The sequence below is a fragment of the Aptenodytes patagonicus genome, chromosome 7, assembly GCF_965638725.1.
Source record: "Aptenodytes patagonicus chromosome 7, bAptPat1.pri.cur, whole genome shotgun sequence".
In the NCBI taxonomy this organism is placed as follows: domain Eukaryota; kingdom Metazoa; phylum Chordata; class Aves; order Sphenisciformes; family Spheniscidae; genus Aptenodytes; species Aptenodytes patagonicus.
In genome coordinates, this window is record NC_134955.1 from 16388212 (window position 1) to 16403540 (window position 15329).

At 43.1% G+C, this 15329-nt stretch overlaps 1 long non-coding RNA gene across 2 annotated transcripts in view; it reads right to left on the minus strand.

Annotated features, from left to right (window-relative positions):
• Positions 1–790: 790 nt before the first annotated feature.
• Positions 791–15329, minus strand: part of LOC143163212 (uncharacterized) — a 32529-nt gene continuing 17990 nt past the window's right edge. For both annotated transcript variants that reach the window (XR_012995865.1, XR_012995864.1), the window contains exons 7-9: positions 7685–7775; positions 5369–5464; positions 791–2355 (exon numbers count right to left, since the gene is read on the minus strand). This is a non-coding gene — a long non-coding RNA (uncharacterized LOC143163212). The remainder of the gene's footprint in view (positions 2356–5368; positions 5465–7684; positions 7776–15329) is intronic.

A 15329-nucleotide genomic window follows, 5' to 3' on the forward strand; every position in this document is an offset into this window, starting at 1 on the left:
TGCACCTTTCTGTATCTGTTTCATTCCCTTATGGTGGATGAAATTCAAAGGTATTACACACAGTAATAGCTAGCCCCAAGTGAGGCAGCTAATCCTACAAATCTGGATGTACAATGAATATGATGTAGTCAAAGCTAATTAATTGATCTATATCCATCATCATTCTGCCATTACAAAGTCCCTTCCCCTTCCTCTCAAGGGCTTTTTTCCTTCACTCTATGCCATTTTTGACTTCTTTCCACTGATGTTCAAAGCTCTAAGGGTCTCTTACATGAACCTAGGCTTCTTCCCCAGGCCTACTGGTATCATTTCTATGCATGTTTGGCTGAATTTCTTGCCATTTTCTTCCAAAGGATGTGTATCTTGAGTTTAGTCCTGAAGATCTGAATTGAAAACAAGTCCTCAGTGCCTTCTGGACGTGGCTCTGTAGACATCTGCTGCTCCTCCTTCACTCTCCGAGACCTGTTCTGAAGTCAGCAGAGACAGGAGCAAGGTGCTGTAATTACCTTCTCTCAGTATCTCCTCTCCTCCTGCTTCAGTGAAGGGATGACTAGGTAGGGAGCAGACTCGAGCCTTCCTCATGCCCCTCTCCTTTCCGAGCAGAGGTCTAGGCACACCCGTAGAGAGGCACCACACTAACTGGCAGCTGGCACTGTCTGTCTCCCAGCAGCAGGGCATTAATAACCATTACCAAAATGCTATACAGTTCCAACATGATGTCAGTGGTATTAACCTCTGTCATTCCTGTATCAGCACTAGTGAATGACTGTTTTTCTTTTTTTTTTTTTAAAACTTACCTTTGAAATACTCCATAGTGTTAAAACAAACAGTGGCTACTTAGAATAGCTCTTATTTTCCAATTTTGAAAATGAACTATCAGTTATCAGTAGTGACTATGTTAGGCAACAACTGAATTTCTCTCATTCATAATTTTTTACGAGGCTTTAAAAAAAACAAACCAAAGCAAAGCCTTCATACCTACAGACTTGTGAGCAGCTTTTGGGAGGTACTAAGGATTTGACACCTGTTAGTGAAAATAGGTGCAAGAGATTTGGGAGTTTTCTGGAACTGATGAGCAAATTACTCTGAACTGGTGTATTACAGCAAATCTGCTACTGCTTTCAGGAGTATGAAATACAAGTATCTTTTCTCAGTTCAAACTAGTGACCAGAACACAAGTAATTATTTTTAAATGGTATACTCATAAAGCCTCTTACAATCTTACAGTATCTAGGTATGCATTGCTTCCCAGCTCAAAACAAAATAAATGCTAACACTATAAAGAGATGAGATAAGGTCTGGAGGGAGAGAGAGTTAGTATCATTTATTACAGTAATAAAGATAACTGGAACAAGATACAGTTTTCCATGTATTCAACCACATCTATATTCTTAGATCACTAATAGGAACACCCCTGTTGAATTTCACTGTGATGATTCAGGGTCAATATGCCTTAAGATGATTTGAAAGATTGCTGGATTTTCAAGACTGTCCTTTTCTTTTTTGTAGTTACAGATTAAGAAGGTCATATTTCCATTGATCATATACTTTGTTATTTACTGGCAAACTCCAAGACATGAGATATCCCTAATCCAAGCTCAGGTTAAGTGCAGTTACATCCCCCTATCTCCTACAATGCTTTAAGATGTCCACTTTATCACAGTGAAATCTTTGGTTCTAGAAAACAGGATGGGGGCCATCAGATAAATGTCTGCATGGCAAACTAGTCCTGCCCATCTCCAGGTCTACACTCATGCCTAACAGCTATTACATTTAATATGTACAGGGAGTGGATGTGCAAGACCAGATGGAATGGGAATGCTTTGTACACCCATGCACTGTATCAGCCACACGATGCGGTTGTTTCTCCCGCTTGGGTTCAACGTGTCTTTTTTAAAAAAAAAAAGCTTTACCTCTCCAAAAAACCCAAGAAGTTCATGTGATGTAGACCTTCAGTTGAAAATTGAAAGAGGATATAGAAGACTTGCCACTTTTGGTTCCTGTGTGTAGAGCAGCTGGTCCCAGTGGAATAAAGGCAAGGATAAACTCATCTTCTCCGTGAACAACACAGCAACAAGGGATACTGCCACCAAAAGCAAAGTCTGCTCTGTACCAGCTCAGTACAAACCTCCAACACAAGAAGCGTTTCAGGGTGAGAGAGCCGAGAGCACAGCACAGGCACTGCAGTCGTGTGGAAGCAGATGACAGGAGGGAAAGGATGCAACATTTGCAATTCTTCAGCCCTGCTGCAGACCTCCTGAGAAAGCGTATGCTTCAGGTTAAATCAGGTCTTAGAGACACCCTCTACCAGGCAGTGAACCAGCCAGCAGCACCTAGTGAGGCAAATCCGCATCCCTGTGGAAATGGCAGAAGACTGATTAATTCAATCCCATGCCCTTTCTAAGAAAAGATAGTAAGAGATAGTGAGGGGCAAAATTTGTACAAATGTACCAGTGTCGTCTTCTTTTTTTGGCAGAGAAAAGGAGGAGCAGATTCCACGTGTCCACCCCTCCCCTGATCACAGCAGTCAGTAGAAGTAGGGGGGAGAAGGGGTTTTCTGCAAAGCCTGTGCCTTTGAGGCAGCAGAAGGGCAAAAGCTCAGTTTTACGACTCTTGGCCCCAACACAATTTACCATTTACAAACTAATCCTCCTCCGTTCGAGAGCACAAGGCCTACTAAAGCTCTCATGTCCACTTCTCTGATTCTTCATTGTCCACACTGACAGAGAGAAGCCGAAGACCTAATCGGTGTGTAATTCAATCGCTGTCCAGACTGTCTCACAGCACAATGCTCTGCTTGTAGTGCCACGGGTTAAGTCAGCCAGCTACTGTTATGCACCACAGCAGGTGTGAAGAATGTCACTCGGTCTAACTGTATGTTACCACTCTGTCAAGGTCCGTTTCTGACGCTACTTTCACTCACCACTTAATGATTGTTTTTCCTACTGGCAGCAAGCTAATTGTTGGCTGTATGGTAAAAGGGCACTTGCAGTATTTTTTACCCTGAATTGGGAATTCCTGCACAGCATAACATGAGCCTCATACAAAGTAAAACCCTCTGTTCTCCAGGTCCCCAAAACATGGAGGCCTGCTAAAAAGCTCTTTACTTCCTTTGTCTTAATCCAGCAATTAGTAAGTTATGACTTACTACACCCAAAGTGCTTCACTCTGTTGTTCCTCACCAGACAGCACATTGGACATTGCGACACTCCTTTTGGGAATGGCTTAAATCTGCAAAGCTCCTTGGTACCTAATTACATTTAAATCAGCAAGAGACAGGTGCTTCAAAAAATTTTTATCCACATGTAGGTGGTTAAAAATCTCTGGAAAACAAAATTACATGTGCTGCCACACTTAAATACAGATCTCAGGCCACTCTGAGAACAGCATTTGGTTTGTTTTTTTAAAAAAATTTACTACTCCAAAAGGAGTAGAAAGTTGCACTTCCATTTTTCTTGAGTCATACCACAGTGCAAGGAAGCTGACGAAGAGAAGTACAGAGGAAGAAGGCAGGGCAACACCTGCTACTTCATCACCAGCGAAGCAGCAATGGGTGTGTGTATCACCCAGCCATGCTACCGGGCAGATAAGGGGTCAGTAGGGAACTATTTTGACACGGTCCCCCATAACAGGGAAGGGCTACAGATGTCATCTATCTGGACCTCTGTAAGGCCTTTGACACGGTCCCCCACAACATCCTTCTCTCTAAACTGGAGAGGTATGGATTTGATGGGTGGACTGTCCAGTGGGTGAGGAATTGGTTACATGGTTGCATCCAGAGAGTAGTGGTCAACGGTTCAATGTCCAGATAGAGATCGGTGACGAGTGGTGTCCCACAGGGGTCTGTATTGGGACTGGTACTATTTAATATCTTCATCAATGACACAGACAGTGGGATCGAGTGCACCCTCAGCAAGTTTGCAGATGACACCAAGCTGAGTGGCGCGGTCGACACGCCAGAGGGACGGGATGCCATCCAGAGGGACCTGGACAAGCTGGAGAAGTGGGCCCGTGTGAACCTCATGAGGTTTAACAAGGCCAAGTGCAAGGTCCTGCACCTGGGTCGGGGCAACCCCCGGTATCAAGACAGGCTGGGGGATGAAGGGATTGAGAGCAGCCCTGCCGAGAAGGACTTGGGGGTACTGGTGGATGAAAAGCTGGACATGAGCCAGCAACGTGCACTCGCAGCCCAGAAGGCCAACCGTATCCTGGGCTGCATCAAAAGAAGCGTGGCCAGCAGGTCGAGGGAGGTGATTCTGCCCCTCTACTCTGCTCTGGTGAGACCCCACCTGGAGTACTGTGTCCAGCTCTGGAGCCCTCAGCACAGGAAAGACATGTTGGAGCGGGTCCAGAAGAGGGCCACAAAAATGATCAGGGGGATGGAACACCTCTCCTATGAGGACAGGCTGAGAGAGTTGGGGTTATTCAGCCTGGACAGGAGAAGGCTTCGGGGAGACCTTGTTGCAGCCTTTCAGTACTTAAAGGGGGCTCATAAGAGAGATGGGGACAGACTTTTTAGCAGGGCCTGTTGCAACAGGACAGGGGGGAATGGTTTTAAACTAAAAGAGAGTAGATTTAGACTAGACTAGAAATTTTTTACAATGAGGGTGGTGAAGCACTGGAACAGGTTGCCCAGAGAGGTGGCAGATGCCCCACCCCTGGAAACATTCAAGGTCAGGTCGGATGGGGCTCTGAGCAACCTGTTGTAGTTGAAGATGTTCCTGCCCATTGCAGGGGGGTTGGACTAGATGACCTTTAGAGGTCCCTTCCAACCCAAACTATTCTATGATTCTATGATTCTATTGCTGATAAACCCACAGCAGCATGAGTGAACTGTAATTTACTGAAAGTGGCAAAATCATAGGGACAGTAACCAGAAGCACATCAGAGGATGTCTTCCCCTCGCACAGATGTACATCACACACTTTTAATAGTCATGTGTGATGTTTCTTTCCATGTATAACAGTGACATGTCCAAGTTATGTGAGCACAGAACGAGCACAGAAACCCCCTATTTCTAATGCAACTTTTTCCTTAACAGCCTTGAGAATTTCATTCATGTAGAGTTTCTGATGCTATTTCTCTAATTCCTTGATTTTCATGTAGAAGCAATACAAATAGGAGGAATACCTGACAGAAAAGCTACACTGGGACAGAAATTGTACAGGCCTGTACCAGCAGGAGTAGCTTTTTGTCTGAAAGAACGAACAACTGAAGTCAGCTGGATAACCTGACCAATCCAAGAAGAGGATAAACCAAAATGGAAACAATTTCTCTGCCACCACATAGATGATCTTAAATCAATATATTTGGCTGTCTAGAGTACTTCTATGTAATTCTGTACAAGAATTATGGTTACCAATCTTACCTAATCCTGTAAAGGGATGAAATATTTTGCCACACTTTCAAATCCTGGGAAGGCAGCAAGGAGACGAAGAAAGACGATCCAGCTTTTTACCACTTGCTACAGAAAAGGTCATAATATTCATTATTCAAAATATGAATTGGACATCTGTATTTACAATGTTTAACAAGTCTTGCTTGGTGCTGAAGCCAAGCTGCTCATTTCACCCATACTCGTCTACTGTCATCATTGACGGCTGGTTTCCAAACATGGCCAGACACCAGTTTACATGGCAGGGGTCATGAGACATTCTTGCATCCTGAATCAGGATTTAGCAATGCCATGTGCCAAGCCTTAGAAGCATGCAGAGCATTTGCAACTGAGCACCTGCGGAAATCCCATTTCCTGACAAAGAGAGGCCTCCAATATTCATGTTTTTCTCCTGCTCTTAGGCCATGCTGTAATGAAATATGGCCTGAATAATCCTTTTATAGCTACACAGGGAAATGTCCTTGCTTAACATTTACCCCTCCTTATGGAGGTTCAGTGGGAACTTGGTTGAGCAATCAGCAAAGATACACAGAATGAAAAGACTGGCTGATGGGATATGACCGAAACCATGCACAGGGTAGGTATACAAAATGGACATGCAGGTTATGAGAGAAACTGGAAGGACTCTGGTAACTTTAGTGAATATAGGTAAGAGAAGAGGAACCTAAGGAGTCACATTAAATTTGGTGTTAATGCTGACAGTGACTTATGCAGGCACAGCCAAAAGAGGGACCAGTGCACACTCATGGAAAGGGAGGCCAGGAGGGCTGTCCCTGGCAGCATGTGAATAATCAGAGAGTGCAGGACTGCACAGAGACCTCTCCCGGGTCAGTGAGAACAGTCCAAGGGGAATAAGTTGAAGGCAGGCTGGAAAGGACTTAGAAGTGGCTGGTTGTGAGGCCAGCAATGGGAACAACTTTGAACAGTTTACACCGTAAGACTGCCTGCTCTGCAAGACACTCCCAGAGTACCTCTTGCTGCAGGTCTGCATTGCCCTTACTCTAAGCTGCCTTCTTCCCTTTGAAGGCCATGATTGCCTTACCCCAAGAAACCTGCACCCTTGTTCTGTCCCCTTCACTCTAACCCTGGGTTGCTGCTGCCTTACCTCTGACTGGGCTATCTGTCCCCCTTCCTCAAACTCTGGCTGTTACCTCCCAACCATCCACATCTCTATATGCCCCCACATTGTCTCTTCACCCTCCATTTCCCTGACACTGTCCCCTGTGGCTGCTTCATAACCCCAGATTACCTCTGCTTTTGTTTTCTTCCCTTGCTGCTGGCTTTGGCAGTGTGAGTGTGAAGCCCAAGCTATCATATGTAGCAGACTATGAGCCTGTACCCTGTTCTGCGCCTAATCTCACTTTTGCCGGACCGCTCACTGGAGCTTTAAACCAACGACTCCAAACACTGAACAACTGTGAAACACTACCAGCCCTCAAAATTTCTCACACACCGCCATGTACCTGTATCATATCTTCAACTGACAATACAGGTTTGGCAGTTTAGAGATCAATCATTTGCCATGGCCCTGCTGTTTTTTAGTGGTCCCTCAGCCTCATTTTGGGAACCATCATCCATCACGGTGCTGTGCAGGCTCAGTGCATGCAGAGTGACAGCCACTATTTCCCATTTCCACAAGGCAATGCTAGAACAACTTTTGTCTGCTAAATGCTGGGTATAAAAATCAGGTCTCTGTGGCACACTCCCTTTTCCTTCCTTCCTGCTGATCAGCTCTTCCTCTGGGTACTTCAGGGGACCTACCCCCTCCTCTTGGCCATGACAGTGTACATTCAAACAGCTGCTAGGGCTGGATGAAGCACCTGCTCTGGGCAACAGCAGCTGGAGTTCATTTTGGGTCCAAAGGGCCGAGGCCAAGCAGGCTGACCGCATGTGCACTAATCCGGTATCATCACCAACTCCACCAACAACAGGTGCCTCTTTGAAGAGGGAGGGAAAAACTATTTGGGGAGGATTCAGAGCTTTATAAAGGACATTATGGGCCAAGTCCTCAGCTGGTACATGCTCAGTTAAAGCATGTACTCTCTTGAAGTTATATGAGTAATGCTCATATACACCAGTAAAAGATTTGGCCCACTCTCAGTGCTGCTTCTCTTCTCTTTTTTGGTTTTCCTAAGAATTTTTCACCTCCTCTCTTTGCTCTGCACTGATCTTCTTTTAAAAAAAGAAAAGAAACCTTCCTGTCCCTTGCTTCAGACCAAACAACTCAAAGTCACAAGCTACATATACCAGACTTCAACACCCTCCTCTACATAGGTAACACAATCTTACCGTTGCCTGACAAGATGTGTCCCTCAGTCCTGCTTGAGTCCTGGAGTCCAGATCACGAGCTTGCATCAACAGGAACAAGGGCTAACCTATTCTGGAACAAATCAAATCAAACCCCGTCAAGGTCGTTTAAGAGAAGTCTTTCAGCACAGGAATCATAAGAATTGCCATGCACTTGCTTGGGCCAGTGGTCCACATAGCCCAGTGCATTATTTCAGTGTATGGCCACTACAAAATGACGTGGGAAGAGCGCAAAAAAAACCCTGCCAGAAACAGCTATTGGCCAAATTGGCTCCAAGGAAAATTTTCTTCTTATCTCATTTTGCTAGAAGTTGGTTTTTGACCCAATGCATACATATCTCTTTTTTAAGTCCCTCTTAGTGTATTACTGATAAACACTTGTATTAATGAAAGCCTCTATGTTTTTTCTTTTCTGAGTCCTGCCATTCTGAGCTCCAAAGGTCAGTTCTGCAAATCTGATCTCACTCCTTGCAGTTATTCTTATGCCTGTTTCTAGAGAACCTGGAAGCTCTCTGGAACCTGAGAATGGAGCTGGATTCACAAAGGCAGCACCACAGAGCATTGCCAAAAGCACTCTGCTCACACAACGTGAGTAAAAGCAGGCATTCCAAATTCCTGTCGATGCACTATTGGAGGGAAACATGACCTTGCTACAAGCTGCTCATGTGAACCGGTCACAGCCTTCATAACTTTGTATTCCAGAATTTATTTTCCTGAACTGTACACCTTTTAATTCATGACTTTCCCAGATTTAGATTTGTTTAAGTCACTTTCCCCTCGGGACCATGTCTCAGCTGGGTTATATTACAAAAAGAAGCAAAGTGGAGACAGTTGAAGGAACAGACCTGGTGGTGAGAATAGCACAGGCAGAAAAAGTACTCTCCAATCCATAACAGTTACTGCCATCTCATCCACAAGTACACACAAGTGTAAATTGTACTGTGTTGGCTTGCCCATTTAAATAAGTCTCTGAGAATTTCCCTTTACAAACACTGCAGTACAGGCTAGACAACGCCATTTCCTCACCAATGAAGAGACATTCACACAACCACGCAGGAACGTCCAGTGCTAGAAATATATTCTCAGCTGCTGCAGACTCACAGATTCCCTTTAAGGCTTTAACCGCACTTCCAAATTTGGAAAACATCAAAGCATGTATAAACAAATAAAGACGGCAATATTGCACACTTACAAGTCAGTTTTGTCCACATATATACCTGAGGGAACCACATGGCAATCACCACTTTGCATACTTAATACTGAGCAGTATGGATACCTATATGTTACTGCCCTTCACAGCAAAAGCAATAAAACACTCCTAGCATCTGACAGGCACAGAGCTCTTCCTAACCCTCTGAATCCTCTCTGCGGCTTGCTGTCACTGCGCACATTTCACGCAGGCCAGCTGCACGGGATTTATTCAACCAGTTTTGGAGTATCAAAGCTAACTTTTGTTTGTCTTTGCCCCAGGCAGGCGCTTGGTATGCAGGATTTAAATCTGAGAACAAAATGTTCTGTGAAATTTGTAAATACTCAGCACAGTAATTTCTAAATTCTAAAAAAGATAGCAACTGGAGCTAGTGGTTTAAAAATCAAAAAGTAAAGCATTTCACTGCATCACTGTAATGCCACTGTGTCCTAAAGACCAGTATAAATAACTTCCCAAGATTACCAATTAATGGTGCTGACTGCCTTAAGTGATAGGAGCCAAACACACTGTGAGTTACACCTCATAATTCCAATGAAATCAGGAGAATGCCCAACTCAACAAGTGCTCTGCATAATGACACTGAAATTGAAAACAATTTGTTTCATCCTTGCAAATTGGCACAAAAGACTTTGCCTAGGACATAGTGCCACAAACAGACTACAATCTAACACCCATTATTATAAGACTTTTACAATGTATTTTTAAAGCCATTAAAATGGAATTAGGCAGAAAATTATAGGGAAAGAGATACCCTAGGGAATCACGACACATTATGAAGGATAATACGTAGATGGCATAGAAGAGGTGTTTTGAGCAGAAAGCAGCAATAAAGGGTCATTTGTGACTGGAACTAGAAGAGGAATTACTTCATTGGAATTTAGCATAGCCTCTAAGGTCTATGATGTTTGAGTGAAATTATCCACATCTGTTTTGTCTGATTCACCACCACTGAATCCATATTAATACAAAATTTAAAACAAACATTTAATTGATGAATGTTCACATTAAAGTTTCAAATAAAGAACCTTTTCATATTTTTTTCTCAAGCAGTTTCATTTAAATTTTGAAACGATTCTTTTTCAAACAAAAACTGTGGAAAGGATTCATTCGTTATTTTTTGGTGAATACAAAAGCTAAAACATTTAGAATCATTTCCTCTTCACCTGCAAACATTTCGCACACCTCTCACCACATCTGTGGCTTTAATTTCTTCTCTCTCAAGCCAAGTAGCAAATGGCATCAGTCAAACCATTTAACTCCCAGGAGTACCTGTACTTCAGAAGCAGGTGCTCTTGGTACTAGCAGGGACTCTATGAACATTGACTATCAGTAGCATACAGCAGCAAGACAATAAATGGTTTCTGGACCTTCATCCCTTGCCCGTAGTTCACTTCTGCTAGTGCAAATATTCTGAGTATGTACAGAGTGTGTCTGCTCATGCTCACCTCGAAGAGGTAGGTCTGATGCTCCCTCAAAGACCATCTGGAGCACAGAGTACACCTACCAAAGTTTACACTGCCTGGAAGGCATTACCTGCAGTCACTGATTTCAGATGGCACAGACTGTACAAAAAAAGGCACTCCCTTTTTCAAACACGTCAAGTCTTATTTTCTCATTTGTCCAAAAGTAAGTACAGATTCTTAACCACAGCTGCGGAAAGGAGGATAGAACAGAAACGCAAGGTATACAAATTATGACAGACTTTAGACAGTTTGGAATTGCATAACCCCCTTATGCAACGTGTTGCCTGGGGTGTGCCACATTTTCAGAAATTCCACAGAATCCACTTAAATTTGCTCCAGAGCTGAGACCCAGTGGCTTCAACCTGCAATAAGTGACTGGACTTACGAAGCACCATGGACAGATTGCAAGGACGAGCCTTAAGTTTGCTGCCCTATGCTTTTTTAAATGTGGCTTTGAAATAACAATTGCAAAATCTCAGAGGCAGATGAATGCTGCCAAATTATTCTAACTTACTCCTAAGCACAGCCTCTTTAAAAAAATCAAATGGGTAGTATCAGCCAGTACCACTTGAAATTAATAGTCCACTTACAGCTTAAGTGTATTTGTAAGAGAAGAAATGGAGGTTGAAGGGCCAAGTATCATGCTGCTGACTAGGCTGAAGCTTGCTCAGCCTGGCTGCCGGCCCTCTGCAGCCACCAGGCCCCAGGGCTCCAGCTCTCCTTGCTGCCTCTCTGCCCAAGCCAAACCACGGGCTTCCTGAGCACTGGCAGAGGCAGGGCTCTTAAAGACACAGATGAGCTGAGAAGCCTAGTCGGCACACCTAACAATTTTGTAAATACAAGGAGAAAAGACTAGGGGAGAACAACTCAGTGTAGGTGAACCGTCAACATTTAAAATTGCATTGGAAAGAGTGATACATGCTTAAGAGAAAATAGTGATATACGGCTCCTAGACACAAGTTAGTAGTGGACGCAGTGCAGTTTTACCTGCAGCCCCAGCATTAAGGAGTCTACGCACATGTACACACACTCAAACACGGCCATATGCAGCTTGACTTGAGATGCAACAGGATAGCTGAAGGTGTCAAACATAAACCAGGTTGAGGCAGGACAACAGTCACAGCCAAGAGTCTACTTATGCAGTTAGTTGAGATGCAGTTACATCTTCTAGGCTTGACTCACACACACACAGAGACCCCAAACCTGTTGTTGGCATGGAGCTTTCTCGGGGGCCCACAGAAGAGAGGGTGGCAGCAGAGAGGACGAGTCTGCCTGAGCACTGTGTTTGTGGCAGCAGCTGAAAAGAGCCTGCAAGGAGAGAGAGGAGAAGGAAGGGGTGCCTGGGGACTGGCAGGAGGGTGAGGGCAGGTGCTATGCAGGCAGGATGTGCCCTGAACACCAAAGTCACAGGGCAGCTCTGAGCATGAGCCACAGTGGCCACGGAAGCTCCCTGCTGCGCTGCAGGGCACTGGGCCTCTCCGGGCCCCTGCAGCACCCTGGCGAGAAGGAGTTCAGGCTGCCTGTCTCCTCACGGCATTACCTGAAGCAAACTCTCTGCTACTGGAAGAGTCCCATGGTAAAAGCAAGCATTAATTACAGATAATTTAATTTAAACACTGCAGAGAAGAAAATAGCATGAATTAGGAAACCCTTCTATACCTGTTCTGTGACACAAGGTTAAAGATAAGCTTTGCTTGTATTTCAGAAACTCCTATGAACTCATCTTCTATGTGTGTTTTAGACACGGCACAGACATGCCCATGGGCTGTGGGCATATTCTGTTTGAAGGACAGATTTCAATCAGTAAAGTTTCAAAGAACTCTATATATATATCACAATGGTTTATATTATCCAGTGTTTGGAAAGTTCCTTAAGGAAGAACTTCACTGCAAAAGAAGAAAGACAAATGAGCCAACTTCTCAATATCTGTGCCCTGCAGACTTGCGTCAAGGAAGCCTATGGAACTGAACTGCTCAAGATAAAAGTTACATCAGAGGCACAAAGTGTCACAACTTTATTAGGCTACTGATGCAAAGTGGGAAAACTGAATGAAGGCAAAAAAGACATGGCTGTTTCCAGTACAACTGAAGAACATCCTCAAACATCTCAACTGGCTTTAAACACTGCAGTAATGGATGTTTTGCAAATACAAAAATATCAATGAGAGGAAGAAAATCTCTGACTCTCTAGAAAAGGAAAGCAATAGAAAACTAAGCTTTGGAGTATTCGAGGCGAGTGCCAAAAAAAGGCACTTCAAAAATTACTTCCAAAATCAAAATTAATCCAAGTATTTTACAAACAGGATTTCATTGTGGTACCTCATTTTAGTAAATTGAATATATATAAAATACATGTAGATATGGCACTGCATAGTAATTTTCAGTACCTATAAGCCCAAAAAATAGGCTCCTGTCTGCTCTGTTTGATACCAACAAGATCAAGACTGACTTCAAAGGGACTAGGCTCTAACTTACTTTTAGGAAATCCTTCTCTCGTATCACTAAAACATGCTGATTTCACAGCACTACAACAAAGTGGACCTTTCCATTTGCTCAGTGACATACAGACAAAATGCATTTTCCAGAATGTCTGCCTCACAGCCTGGTCACAGTGCTATTGTCACCCCAGGGCCATCTCACATTTTGCTGGTGATTACTTTTACTGTGAGACAGTTAAAAAAAGTTATTTTTCTATGCTTACTTAAGTAGTAACCTCCCAAATTTCAGGCTGCTTTTTTAACTTTATGAGTCATACAATGCAAAAGGCAACAAAACAACTCAGAAGTCTTGCTGGCTTTTCCTCCATGGAAAAAGGAAATAAAAAAGAGTGGGATCAGATAAAATAGTGAAATGAAGCACCTGTTGAGTATGGAAAAGCATACAGATAAACGGGTTAAGTGACTTCAAGTCCAATACAAGCAATTGTGAATTCATGGGTGTTCGTATGAATCATTCTCCATTTCCTGCCAGAAAGCTTAGGTTTCACTTAATTACGAAACAAAATCATGAATGAAGAAGGCTAATTCACAGGCATACATATCATACATTTATTTATTTGTTACTTTTTCCTCACATAGCGCTCCGTTTTCATCATAGCTATTGATCGGCACTGAATGATCACATAAGAAAAAAGTTTGGCAGCATTAGATACGCTATTTGCAAAGCACATGAAAAATCTGTCACAGCTAGAAAGAAGCTAACAGATGGTAGCTGGATAGAAGCAACAGCCAGAACTCTTGCTACCTGTGGTTAAAGAACAAACAGTATCAACTCTAGATTACAAAGTGCAGCTTGAAGTGCCTAGCTTTAAACGAGAGAGCATCAAAGTAGAAAATGGCCAGGTACAGCTAAATGTTTGCAAAGTAGTCTCAGCAGAAAGGATATTTTCAGATGATTGCTAAAGCCCACTGACAGTAACAGTCCTCTCTGCTGCACTCTGCCAAAGAATGAAAAGAAAGGGGGGGGGGAGTGCGTGGCGGGGGTGGGGGCTGTGGGGGTGTGTGTGAGAGAGCTTATTTTGTTGGAATGTTAATTGCAGTTCTGTATACCATGCTGTGGTTGTTTGGCTTCCCACTCTGCCACACACTTTCAACACTCTTTAAAATGTGTTATACCAAAATCATGCCAAATCATAAAAATCAATACAGACATCTTTCATCAAGGTATGTGCCTAACATTACGTATTTAAATAATCCTAGATTATGGGAATAAACAGGGTCAATCCTGTCACCAACCCTATTTACAAATGTCACCAACCCTTTTTGCAATGACTTGCACATAACTATCTGTTCTTGCTTTCCCTCGGTCAAGATCACTCAGTGTCCAACCCTCTTCACCCCAACGTCGGTTCATTGTAAAGTACCTTCATACTTCAGGATTTAGCGAGAATAAGGATCTAACCCAGATACACTTGTTGTATCAAAGTCATATTGTTATTCCAAGCAGGTAATAACTTTTCTGAAGCATACACTTTGGGAGAGAGACGTAAGACCTTCCCCTTCAGTTTAGGGCAGGTAGGAAAAAAAGCCACCTGTCTTAAAAGCAAGCCTACCTATAGCAGGCAGCTGCACTTAGTCCACGCCATGTTGAAATGTTGTAACTAAGAAACTGAACAAAGTGCTTGTTCCCTGGGATACAGCATTTCTTGAAAACCAAGACTTGAGATCACAAGTTTTTGGAACAGATGAGACTTTCCTCAGTCCAGATATGACCAGCATGTGACACCACCTCATCCTATGTAGCAAGAACTCCTACATTACTTTGTAACAGAATTTTTCCACAATACCTTTGATTACCATACAAATGACGTGTATTTCCTTTAGTTCTATGAAGCACAAAGCAAAATAAATTGAACGGTGTTCTCATAAAAAGAGGGGTTAAAGAACATATGGAGTAAGGAAATTTAGAGTCAGTTTTCAGATCAGCCCCATACACCATAGGTGGCCTTAAGAAATGTCTTTGCATCTTAGTTCTCCATCACTGAAATGGGATAACTTAATACTGACTTCCAAGGGACCAGAAGTCTACTAATACAGATACAAGCATCTATGAGCTGATATGCTCAGAAATTACTGTCATGAATGCCCACCTAACAAAATACAACTATAAACTTTTCCACAGAGACACTAGCTAACTTGCCTTCTATTGCGATTTCACACTTCAAATTATTTGGACTGTCCACAGAAAGGAGGTCATCGAGTGCTCTATTTAGATTACGATGTCAATGCATACACACGCACAAACAACACACTTGTTCTTCCTCTTCTGAGGCACTCAAAGGATTATTCTGGAATAATAAACCACTGGCAACTATTTTACTGGCTAAAACAAAGACAGTTGGAATGGAAGGAGCTAAAAGGTAACTGTCAGAAGTACATCTTACCAGCAAAAGTTCCTAGTACCCCAGCAAAAAAGAGGACTCTTATTGAGAACTTCAGAACAAGGTCATATATTGT